Source organism: Netta rufina (assembly GCF_964035555.1).
Source record: "Netta rufina genome assembly, chromosome: 2".
Lineage (NCBI taxonomy): Eukaryota > Metazoa > Chordata > Aves > Anseriformes > Anatidae > Netta > Netta rufina.
This window is the reverse complement of record NC_140124.1, coordinates 35840028-35852613: the sequence shown is the minus strand read 5'-3', so window position 1 is coordinate 35852613 and position 12586 is coordinate 35840028. Positions and strand designations below refer to the sequence as shown.

Here is a 12586-nt window from a genome sequence, read left to right as displayed (position 1 = left end):
TAATACTGAGACTGGGTTAATGTGATAAAATACAGTTGACTAGTCTGAATACAGATGGCTGTTTTGGTGTTTAGTGGTTTGTCTGAATACAAATTATTTGGTGTTTATTGTGAGTTACAGATTGAGTGGTATTATGAAGAAGGGGGAAAGAATTGATGTTTATCTTTCTGGTATATAATACGCTTGTGAATGCCAAGTAGCACTTTGTACAAATCGTAGTTAAAGCGGGCAGTTGCTAGACAAATGGAGAAGTTAAGTATGCTAGAAAAACATTAATGTTATGCTTTGGGTTTTGTGTCTTTTAGAGCCTTACACATCATGTCTTTGGGGTATTTTTGTATGTCCTGACTGCACTGTTGGCCATTAGACAAAGTGCTAAATGGAGAAGTATGCTCAGCTCTCTAGAAATTGGCAGGCGTTATTGTGTTGCTGTGAAATGCAACAGACTTGGCAGGAGCGTCAGTGAGGGAGTTTGTGGGATAGAGTGAGGAGGAAGAGGAATCAGCAAGCCTGGACTGTCATCTTTAGACCTGTGTGTTTACTAGCTGTTATTGGCAGGTGATTCCACTGGTGGGTTTGGGTATTTTGGGTATGCCTAGTGGACATTAATATTCATCTGCACTGAAAACAAATCGTTTCACAAACTAAATAATATTTTGAAAGTTGCTTGGTCTATAAACCTCATGGAGAAATAGTGGTAATTTTATTCCTGTTCTGACATTGCAAATAAAGTATTTTAAGGCCTAGAGTTAGTGCTGGATTACGGTGGCTTGTTTGCAGCCTTACTTCTTAAAGGTTATTTCCCTTAACCCTTTTCAGATGGGCCTATGCTGCCCATGTAGTAGTGCTGTGCTCTTCATATGATTGGCCTACAGCATTTACTTGCAGCTTATAGTCAAGACCCATTAAGTACAAGATAATACACCACATTACTGTAGTGTTATTTTGTATTAACTAACTTTGGAAAGTACTTTTCAGCCCAGTAGTAGCATGCAGATTATGCTGCTAATGCTGTTTAGAGATAGCAGTCACTTAATCCTGGGATTAGGATCTCTTGTAGGTCCCCCTGAGAAAGTTGTGCCACAGTTCCCAGTGCTGCCCTTTGTGAGCTCTTTGTGAGCACAGACAAATGAAGAACAATCTTCACAATCCATGTTTATTTAATATATATTTTTAAACATAGAGGGGTAAATTTATCTTCTTGCAAAGATTGGATTCTGCATCTCTGTACACGTAAAAGGCTTTTAAAGCACAGATCATGACAGAAGCATATTTAAAACTGACTTCTGTTGCTACTGAAAGGGCTGTTGGCTTAGCACGAGATCTCAATTTAGCCTTTAAGAATTGGGTCAAGAGAGTCTTCCCATTGATTTCACTGGAAGTATGATTCTTACCTGGCAGTTCAGAGCAAATTTTACTGCTGGTTTCAATGATGCTGCTGTAACATCTATTGTTGAATTCAGTACACAAAATATGCATTGTCTAAAGTACAGTGGACAAAATGTTGTTGGTTGTTTGGTTTTTAATTTAATTTCTGATGAGATGGTTTCTTCATTGTAAACACTGTTAGTGTTCAGATAGTATCTTTGCAACTTTTTCCACTTCCACCAACTTTGAAATTAATGTCAGCTCCTGTTCAGCTCAAAGCATGTACTGCATTTTGCTGGAACTTCACAGGAAGATGTGCCAGCTTGATTACCTTTTATGTTTTTGGAGTTAGAGGTAAAGTCTTAAATTCTGTTGTAGGTACGGTTCTGTGGATCTGATAAGGAAGTTTAGGTAGGTCTTTCTCCTCGCTGTCTACTTCAGCTGAGATAGTAGTCAATAAGTCATCCTGCTAATTGTTAATAGCTGTCAGAGAGAGCTGCAGTCATGCTAAAACAGTAATAAACACTACAACAACACATTTTTTTTTTTAGCAACTGTGGGCTGGAGTAGATTAGAAAAAGTTGGAATTTCTATTCCAGCTGTCATTTCACACTGTTTCATCTTACAGTAGTACTTCCATAAGCTCCAGTTAACCATTAAGTGGTGGAAAGAATATTACCAATAATAATTACAAAATGAGACTTCTGCTCTCTGGTAATGGAGACCTTGAAGCATGAACTACAGACTTGTGTGGCCAAGTCTGTCCTTCATATGGAGTAAAGAAAAACACTATTTAGCAATGCTGTGGAGATTTTTTTCTTTGATTTTTCAGTCTAATAACACTATATTTCATGGCTCCTCTCCTCTCCATAAATGAGAACATCTCCAAACTTGAGGGATGAATGTATTCAATTGCATGACTGGACTGATGGAAGAGATTAAATAGGCCAACTTGAAAAACTGGTGAATGTTTCTCTTACTCAGACACAGAAGGTTTAATGCTTTTCCAAACGAAGTAGAGGAGAGGGCCTTACAGAAGACTTAGGAGTATGTCTATGCACACTAATGCTTTCAAAGATGATTTGAAAGATGTTTTAAGACAAGACTAATGAAAAATAGTAATGAGAGGTTCACACATTGCAGCTCTTAGAGTGTATGGTATATATCATATATATGTTATATATGTTATTTTTATAATAACAAATATATGTTATTTATCTAATAAAGCATCATCATTATCAACATGTTTGTGTATTAAACAAAGCTGGTTTCATAGACCTCTCATTTGTTGGAGAACCTCAATAGAGCTACTTATTCTTGGCTTTCCGAGGTTGTATCTGCTTTGTTTCCATAGCTTTGTGCATTTTTAGAGAAATGCAATCTTATGACTTCTGTTCACATTTTAGCTAAATGCAACAGATCTTATTACTTTATCACAAAGCTTTTTGATTTAGGGACAATAGTAAAATTTTCAGCATGCAACCTTAATACTAAGGTAGTATGAAAAATGTTATTGAGTAATTCTGAAACTTAAATGAGGTGAAACTAGTACAGGAAGTAACTGATAACAAAGGGAAGGATCAGGTGTACTGTCATTTAAGGAGGCTGAAATGAGGACAAAGAAATACTTTGAAATCTGAGATGCTTTAAAAGCCTCTGATTCCTAATAAATTAAAAAAAAATTGAAACTATTTAACAATTCTTGTGTTTGTCAAAATAAAGGCTGTTTAATAGGCCTCTGTTTTCTTGGAGAGAAGATGGAAGAGAACGGAGATCTTGAAAATATACACATTGTCAAATTGCATATTATGACACTGGGGAGAAATCACAGCAGCTGTCATTGCAGAAGGATGAGATAGTGCATTTACTGCTGTGCTGACTTTGTGAGGGTATTTTTCTTCTGTGAGTCTGTTATGCTTTTTATTTTACTTTTATGGAGAATGCAAAAGATAGTACACGGCTAACCAAGAACAAACAGATTTGTTGAGAGTATCATCTGAAAATGTTCACCGGGGTGGAGACAATCATTCCTACAATGACTAAAAGGGTGGAATGAATGATTTTATTGAAGTGTAGTGTATATCTTGGCTATAAAACCGTGTGTAGTCTGGCCAACTAGTGACCAATGTGTAGGGAAACGTATCTGTCTCCATTTATTCAAAGGTGTAAAGATGAGTTATTCAGGCTGGCCCAATGGGATATAACCAGGAATAATAGGCTGGAAATTATTAAGGAAAGAAAAATGCATGCTGTGTCTACCAGGAAAAACTTCCTAACAACATTCTTCATACACTGTGGAATATTTTTCCAAAAGGGCTGGTTGAAGCCAAGTATCTTGACATGCTTTAAACTGTACCGGGCAAAGTGCTAGGAACTATTCTGTAGGGAAAAATCTTTAACTGGCAGAAGGATGGCTACATGATCTAATAGGTCTTTTCCATCTCTAATGTCTACAATTCTGTTGTGTTCTCACACATGGTGTTCAAAAACAGTTAAAGGAAAGCTGTCCAGATGGAAGTTGAAAATCCCTGTGGCACTCTTTGAAAAAGAGCAAGGGATAATTGTGGAATTATGGCCAACATTCCTTTTCTCAGTAAAACTGTTTCTAATATCCATGGCTGCATGTGAGCTGTTACTGAATTCCTAATAGCTGTTCTATTTACTTGTGGTTACTTTAATGCTCATCCCATCGAGCTTTCTGAGATATACAGAGTAAGAGAGATCTTCAAATTTCAGCCAGTCATAAATCCTAGGGAATAAAAACTAATTATTTTCATTTTTAAAATTTTGATTGCTTCTTCTAGAGACCTTTTAAAGTTAAGGAGATGCAGGTGTTGTTTGGAAATGTTTCTGGAATGCAGTGATAGCTTTGAAGCTTTCTACAAGACTTGTTTTGTTTTTAAATGTTCATAAGTTTTTTTTTTTTTTTCTTTTTTTTTTTTTCTTTTTTTTTTTCTTTTTCTTTCTTATTAAATAGACTGTTTTATTCAAAGAGTATTTTTCATCTAGTCAAAGAACCTAGCATGATTCTCATGCTTGGGATGGTGGGGATGATCAGTACCAGACCTTAATAATGCCCTGACTCCTCCTGAATCATCCTGTACAATGCTGAATGTGGATGGCACACATCGACACTGAACCCAGCACCACAGCACACCAGGGCAAGATACCTAAACTGGAATAGGTAGCACAGAGCAGACCCGTAAGTACGCTGTGCCTTCACAACAGCCATCAGCATGAGGACAACCCTAACTAGCTGCAAGCACTGGAGGTGCCACTGGAGAAAATGCAGCTTATCCTGAATCTTAATACAAAGTCATTGTACTAGCACCAATTCAGTGCTGCCTTCAGCAGACTTTTTCAGTCTGCAGATGCACGTTCCTGTCGTTTAAACAAACAAAAAGGAAAAAAAAAACAAAAACACACCAATCCAAAGAAACCTGACTTGGTTAAGTGGATTTGGCTGCTGAAGACTTAAATTACGGGTTTTAATTTGTGTTTTACTTAGCAAGACACATTGGCAGATTTTACACTAGACACATGAGAACATCCTAAGTACCTGAACCAATGTTGTGGGACACGTCATGCAAACTACTCTCTTTTGCTTCTTTGTAGGCACATTAAACACAAACTACTTTAAAGGAGTGGAAAGAAAATAAACAGATGGGAGAAACTTTACAGATAAGGACAACTGTTCTTTGTTTTATAGTGCAGAGACCTTTGAGGCAGGCCTTTGAAAGTACATTGTTCATTGATCCTCTAAATGGCTGAATCCAAGATGAATAGAAGGGAAGGAAAGTTGATCTTCAGTTGACCTTCATCTGAGGATGCCAGTATTATGAGTGACTTCTGTTTTGTTTTTGAAATCATGGTGACATGTTGGACAAGGTTGGGATTTATGTGGGAATCATCTGAAGATCCTGAGCCATTCTAAGATGCTGATTTGTTGCAGAAAGTTGTCATATAGTGTGGGGCATCTTCGTGTTTTGACAAGTTTCTTAAATTGTGCCAATAAAAAAAGAGGAAAATTGTTCTCACAGAAGTATTCCCGCCACAATTTAAACAAACACCTGGAAAACAATGAATTTTAAAAGTATTTTAGTATTGCCAGCTTTGAGACAATTCAGCAGTTTAAGCTTTTTTCTGTAGGAGGACTACTTTTGATTAATCCTCAGAGAGCAAATAGAAATACCAAGGCTTCTTAATTCTTTCTGCTCCTAACACATCTTAAAAATCCATGATTAGTATAATTAAATAAAAGCATAAGAGAAGCAATATAGCCTCTTATTGTCGATATGCACTTAGAATTCAGCTTGTGAGCATATGAACTATGTAAATGTTCACCTTTCAGTCTGTCCAACAGTATTTAGTCCTGTTGGCTCACTGCTTCAATCTACTGAAATGCAAAGGACAAATGAGAGCCAGGCAGTTCCTGAGCTGAAAAGATATAGTTTTTAACTACAGCTCTGTTCGTGCCAAGTACAACATACAACCAGAAGTGAAAACAAAATGACTTACTGCACTGTATTTGACCTACAACTTTAACCCTTAAAACTTAGTTATCCTTTTCATTCCCGTAGTTAATTTAGCTGGAAGAACAACTGTGGAAGAATATTAAATTTGTCTGCAGTAAAATGGGGGGAAAGTGTGAAACACTGTGTAACACTTTATTAAATCCTTTATGTATTTTAAATCACGTAATGATTTGATGGTATCCCTCTATTTTGTTTAACTCTTTGCAAACCTCTGGGGCTTTTTAGTGTGTAATTTAGGTCATTGGCAATAATACTAATCTGACATGATTATTATTAATTTACTTTATTTGATATGAGTTGCTGCAAACTCTTGCTCTTAGTCAGGAATTATATAGTTTAACCATACACAGTCAGAAACAACACATCTTTGCTGTCATTTTGTTATCAATCTGTATATTTCCTCTGCTTTCTGAGAACGCATGGTGGGAATGCTGACTTGTGGCACTTGGTGTATTTGCCATTGTGAGTACAGAGAAGGTCACTTTGACGTTGGCTCACAGATTCTGTCTGAGAAGTGTACTTCTTGTAGTTTGCTTACGTTAGATTTATTGGTTTTGCTTACAATCATGACTTTTCAGCAACCAGTGTAAATGTAACTATAGATAATCCATACAGGTATATAACTATAAATAGTTAGGTCTTTGAACTTAGTTGATTTCTGATGTTCCACATTTGTCTGACACAAAACATTTTCCCAAAGTTGTTGCAATTGCCAGTCGTCCAAAAGCAATATCTGGGATCAGCTAAATGCTTTTTTCCCTAAATAAAGTCACATTGAGTAGGCTGGAAGAGTAGACATTTTTCTTTTTTAGAAGCTAGAAGACAGATAGAAAAAGCAGTTTTCACTAGCATTATCAGTATGTGAGGCACTGTAGTATAGCTCTGGTTTAGAGCAAACCCAAGAGTGTATTACAGCTTTCCTCTCTCTGGAGATACTCGTCTTAGCCTTTACTTTAGTGGGGAGCTCGGGGTGATGCTGGGGCAGTGGGAAGCTGTTGCAGCGGAAGTACCAAATGAGAAGCTGATGTGGGTTTGGCAAGCAGGACAACTTCCTGACTTGGAGCATCCTCTTAGCAGCCTCGGCCTGAATCCTGGCTGCCTCCGAGGGCTCCCACCCTCTCCAAGATGGAAGTTCCCACAGAGAAGGCTAATAGCATCACTCACTGCCTCAACATGTCACGCTAAGGCATGGGGTTCGACTGCTGTGAAACAATGCAATAACTGCCTCCCAGGGCCAAGAGGAACGTACCTGATCACCCAAACATCCCTGTGCTAAACCGAACTGGACTGTAGGAAGGCATTTCTATTAGCACTGGAGCGACTGACACACCTAATAAAGAAGAAGGTGAATAATCTGTTACTGTTCAGTTATTGGCACTTTTTTTGGACTGTACTGGTATGCTTAGCAATTCTTACTGCTAAATGTGGTTATGTGCATTTACTTAGTGTGTTGTTTTCCTTAGCAGACAATTATACCAAACTTAAACAGAGCATTTTTGGTAACGGGGTTAAAGGACTCTAAGAAGATTGAAACAGTAGGCAGCAAAGCTTGTTAAGGAGTTTTTATTTTACAAGCCCTCAAGAATTCAGAATATGGCTTGCTTACTACTTAAAAAAGTCCAAACGTCCCTTATAGACTCCATTTCAGAGCCAGCATCAAATCTATGCTATACTTGTCTAAAAATCCAAACATGCACTCTTGGCCGTTACTGTTTACTGAATCAGAACCCTACTGTTTCCACTTGCACTGTATCTAATTTATCGTAAGTTGACCACAAAAGCTAAAATTATTTATACGTTGGCACCTAACAGCTCCACTATAGTTAAGGGTCTGTTGGCATTTCCATTATAAACCTTCCTTTTGAGAGGTTTATAACTTGGCGGTTTTACTTTTTGCTTCAGGCTCAAATGTGCCATTTTCATCCAAGCACAAATTCTTCTACAGAATTTCATTTAAATCAGTTTGGCCATTATTTATTTTAGAGTGTGTACGTTGGGGAGTGGAGGGGAACATAGTATTTAATTTTGGTTTCAGAGGCTTTTTGGTCAGACTATATAATGAAAGAAAAATGGTGCTGCTCTTTTTTTTTTTTTTTTTTTTTTTTTTTTTTTAAATGTAGGCACTTAACCCTTCCTTGGATGTGCCAAAGGTATTAAAACCATGCTTTTTCAACTTGCTCCCATTACTCACAGGCCAAATGTCCTCTCCCACCCCACCACCCATCTTGTCTGCCCCTTCCCAATGACACGCTGTGAGGAAGCATCTCCAGGCTTCTGGCGTTGAACAGTTTTGGGGAAGGGGATGCAATAGCATACAGTGGATGTTCTGTTGAGGGGCCGAAAGCCAGCCGGTTCAGCAGAGCAAACAGATGGAGCTTAATTGGAAAAAGAGAGGCCAAATGCAGTTGTCAGTCAAATGTAACCCTATGTGGCTACGAGTGGCATTTGCTAGGGCTCTGCCATTCCTTGTGGGATGCGGGTGAATTACTACTTGGGTGCAGTAATCCTCTGAGTCTAAAAGTGGTGTGCGTTGCTGTTTTCACATGGCCCTGAACGCTGAACCACAGAGGAATTTCAGCTCCTTCTAGTCATAAATTCTTACCATAGTAGTGTATTATTATGCTAATTAAATTCTTGCCACACAAATAACACATATCTATAATGTTTCAGTACTAATCATAGTAACGCAGCACCAGTGTTCTTTTACATGGTGGTTTAAGAATACAAAGAAGGGGAATTGTGTGCAGAGAGGCAGAAGCTTTTATTAGACCAAATAATACAGTAGAAAATGGAAAACAAGTTTCTTTCTCAGTTCTTTCATCACGTTATGCAAGAAGCAGTAAAGTACAATAGCTTTTTTTCCCCTTTGTTATTGAATTACTCAGAAGAAAAAAGAATTGGTGGAAAGCAAAGTGGGGAGGGCTTACATGGTTTGTCAACTTCTTGGGTACTCATCCTTTGGTGTCTTCTATTTTCAGGTATTCATGCAGGTTTGTAGAGTAATTCTTACTGATTGGACAAACATAATAAAACTGCCTTGCTCTATTTTATATTCTCTCTTCTTGACAAGAAGGAAAAGGGAAGCAGAAGTAAAACTGACTATGGAGGCAGATAGCAGCAGCTTACTGAACCATGGGGCATTGGATCCCACTGAAGCATTTGAAAGTCTTCTACATATTTCTTTCTTTTTCTTTTTTTTTTTTTTTTCCCCTAACTCCAGATGTTAACAAATTCATAGGTTAAGTGTTCCAAATCTTGAATGTTTCAGAGACAACTCATTTTAAATTTTATTAGTTTATTTTTAGCTTGTTGGCATTAATGTTTAAAAGCACTGAAGGCTAAAACTGTAGTATATATTAAACCCCACTATTTTACATTTTGGATTCTGCAAACAGAAGCTTCCAAAAAATGCAAGTGTCACAAAATACATGATCAGTTCACTATTGAAACTTTGATTTCAATAACATCATTACTGGTATTCCTTTATTGCTAAGAATCAAGAAATTCAAACGACGTGCAGTCATGGGACAACATTATTAGAAGTAGCTATATGGTAGCCCATAGCAGAGAACATCTGAAAAGCTCCAATTCAGCATAAAACTCTTAAGCACCTACCTAAGCCCATCTGTTTCAATGGGAATTAATTAGTGGTTGGAGAGGTAGCATCCACAGTGGATGTTAAGTGTCTGTGACAATCTGTGTATCTCTTACACTACTAAGTTACTATCTATGAAACTCAGGGGTTTCAAAGCACTATGTGGACTGATATTCTAGGCATGATTTGGCCAGACATTTCAAGCAACATTTTTATTTGGCAAAAGCTGCACAAGCATAATCAGACACTGCTCTTTAATGGACCTGTGTTTCTTTTAAGTAGTACGAGGGACGATGTACATCTAATTGATTTAGTTATTTGGAAATATCCTTCATCCTGAACTAAATATAGAGCATTTTTTATTTAATGTCACCACTGTTCAAGGGTTTCACATTTTTTATTTTCTATATTTAGTCTTGTTGATATATAATTTAAACCTCGTTGAAGTATAGTTTAGCACGGTGAATTCTATTCCTTTCTGCCTTTCTTAGAAATGCGATAGTATAGGGTTAGAGTATTTTATGGTTATTTTCAAAGCAATGTCTCCTGCAAACATGATCTTGAAGCAGAATTCTGTATTTTGGCTTTACAAGTTGTAATGTTTCATTACTACTATATTTACATCTCTTCAACACAACAATATTTGGCTCACTTTAAATACTGCCTCTTACCTCCCAGTTTTGTAACTGAAGCAGAAATAATGTCCATTTTCCCCCCTCCCTTCATCCACTGTGGTATGTATACTGCTGTTTTTAATGAGGTTGCAGCTGGGAATGAGCATTCTTGAATCTCTGTTACTTGATTCTATAACAACTTGAGTGTCTTCCACACTGGCTCATGAAATAAAACACATTTTCTGAATTCCAATTGTTGCCCTGGATTTCCAATGACAAAGTATACAGGGCTTTGTGGGAGAAAGAGAACTGGAGAAGGTTTACTAGCTGAAAGGTACATGTCTGTAAGTACCTGACATAGACAGCAGTTGCAAACAAAGCAACCAGGAGTGTTGCTTTTATAGGTGTGTGGCTTTAGTGTGGAGCTTCAGGTGTTCCTAATGCTCACGTAGGTTGCTGAAACCATGGGACTTTGCCTGCAATTTCGTCAAGTGTTATTAAAATTCGTAACTCTTCTGACAGCTCTCACTAGGAAGGTACCTACCTGCTCATGGTCACTTGCATGTGTTGCTTAAGTGAATGGTATACCTTTTTTTTTTTTGACCTTCCTAAGCTTAGAACGTGTTTTCTGATGGCCATATAACTTGCATCCCTTAGAACTCAGATGACCGGTGCAGCCCTTGTTTACCTTGCATCTTATAGTTAATGTGAAAACCAACCAATATCAACATGTAGAAGTACTCACTATGATGAGATAAAACTCTGTACCTTTTATGTATTGAAATAAACTGCATGGAAATCAAGGGTAGCAAGGGAGAAATTTAAGTTGGAGAAGTCACAAGGCAGATGTAAAAGCAATGTATGCAAGTGTTGCACATTCGTAATGCTTTTCTTAAAAAACAAATAGAAGCAAGCAAATTAAAAATGGACAGAAAGATGTCTCTGATTTTATTTTCTTGTGCTAGTTTTCATATATTTGTGGAACCTTCTGATTTTATGTTTTTTTCCAGGATTTAGAAATTGTCTGTATTGGCTCACACTTTCCTGTTTATTAGTGTACGCGTTCATTAAAGAATGACTATCAAAAGTGCACAAAACACATAACATGCAGGTGTTCCTGTTTAAGTAAACAGGGTTTTTTTTTACCCAAAGTACAACCTGCGGGTTTAAACTGAGGTTACAGGAAAGACATAAAATAAATTTGGTGTGTTTAATTGGTGATAATGGAAGTGCTATCATAAGATATAAATAAGTGCTGTCCCTTCTAAAATAGAAGAGATTATAAAAGTAGTTTATATTATTACAATAGTGCAACATAATCATAAATTTATATAAATTACAATTTTTTAGTTATTTAATAATATTTGGATGTCTCTCCTGCAAGTGACGAATGTTCCTTTTCACATTGACTCCATATAGTCAGCCAGCAATTTCTTATTATGAGCTTCTTCGTGAGCAGAAATGTTGCAAAATGAGTTTTATGGACTTTTTCCTTATTTGCCCTTGTACTGTAGTATCTTTTAGACCTCTCATTCTTGTAGAAAAGTAAATAAGGGTTTAATTGCAGCTCTCTGCTCAGTGCTAAGCCAGATACTTGGCAGACAACTGTCATAAGGGTTTCTCTTCTCTGCCTTGCAATGACCTTAACTTGACCTAAAATCACTACTTTCTGTTGGGATTGCAGTGGCTCAGGTTCGGAAGGGTTCTTGTCTGTCACTTGGTGGTTGCTTTGTGTATGTGTGTATGTTTCAAATTGTCTGTACTGTTAGTATCTAACAAAGATGGAAAAACTAACTCCACATATTTTAATGCAATTTACATTAAACTGCTTCCAAGCAGCAGACACATCTAGATCCCATCTTTTTCTTTTTAAATAGTGGATGCTGGAACTATAGTAGCTTTAAGATACCTGTCTGTCTGTATCATTACAAATCCATTTAAAATACTAATCATAATTCATGTTCCCTCATTCTTTCCACATTTAGGGGTGTTACCTGGGTTTGGAATAGCCAGCTGTCTCAAACACTATCCGCATTTTTAAAGGAATAAGAAGTCTTGGCAGACACTGGAACAATTAATTGGCTTTTTCAGCCAAGTCAGGTTAGGAAAGTATTTTGTGGGGAGGGGGCTGGGTGGGAGGGGAATACAACCTCCTGGCTTCAAGTTTGACTTCTATTAACCCTTTAGGAATGGTAGTCAGACTTTCTGCTAAGTGCAGTTCTCTGTCTCTAACATTTGTGAAATTGATTTCTAAAGTAAGAAGATTCTAAGCTATTAATATATAGGACAAAAATTTTATTAGGGAGAGATCCCTGGGATGAGATAGCAAGGACTGAATTTAACTCATGATAGGTTTAAAAATCTCTGAAGTGAAGTAAGCATTAGAATCTATATTAAAGAACTCTATCCTCCTCCAGGGTGTACATTTTTAGACTAGAAGGAAGGTGTCATCTGAGACACGGGATGATGCTATC

The 12586-nt window shown here is 37.2% G+C and overlaps 1 protein-coding gene across 1 annotated transcript in view; it reads left to right on the top strand.

Moving 5' to 3' along the window:
* Nucleotides 1-12586, top strand: part of HIBADH (3-hydroxyisobutyrate dehydrogenase) — an 84214-nt gene that overhangs the window by 17103 nt on the left and 54525 nt on the right. The gene's annotated exons all lie outside the window — the stretch shown is intronic.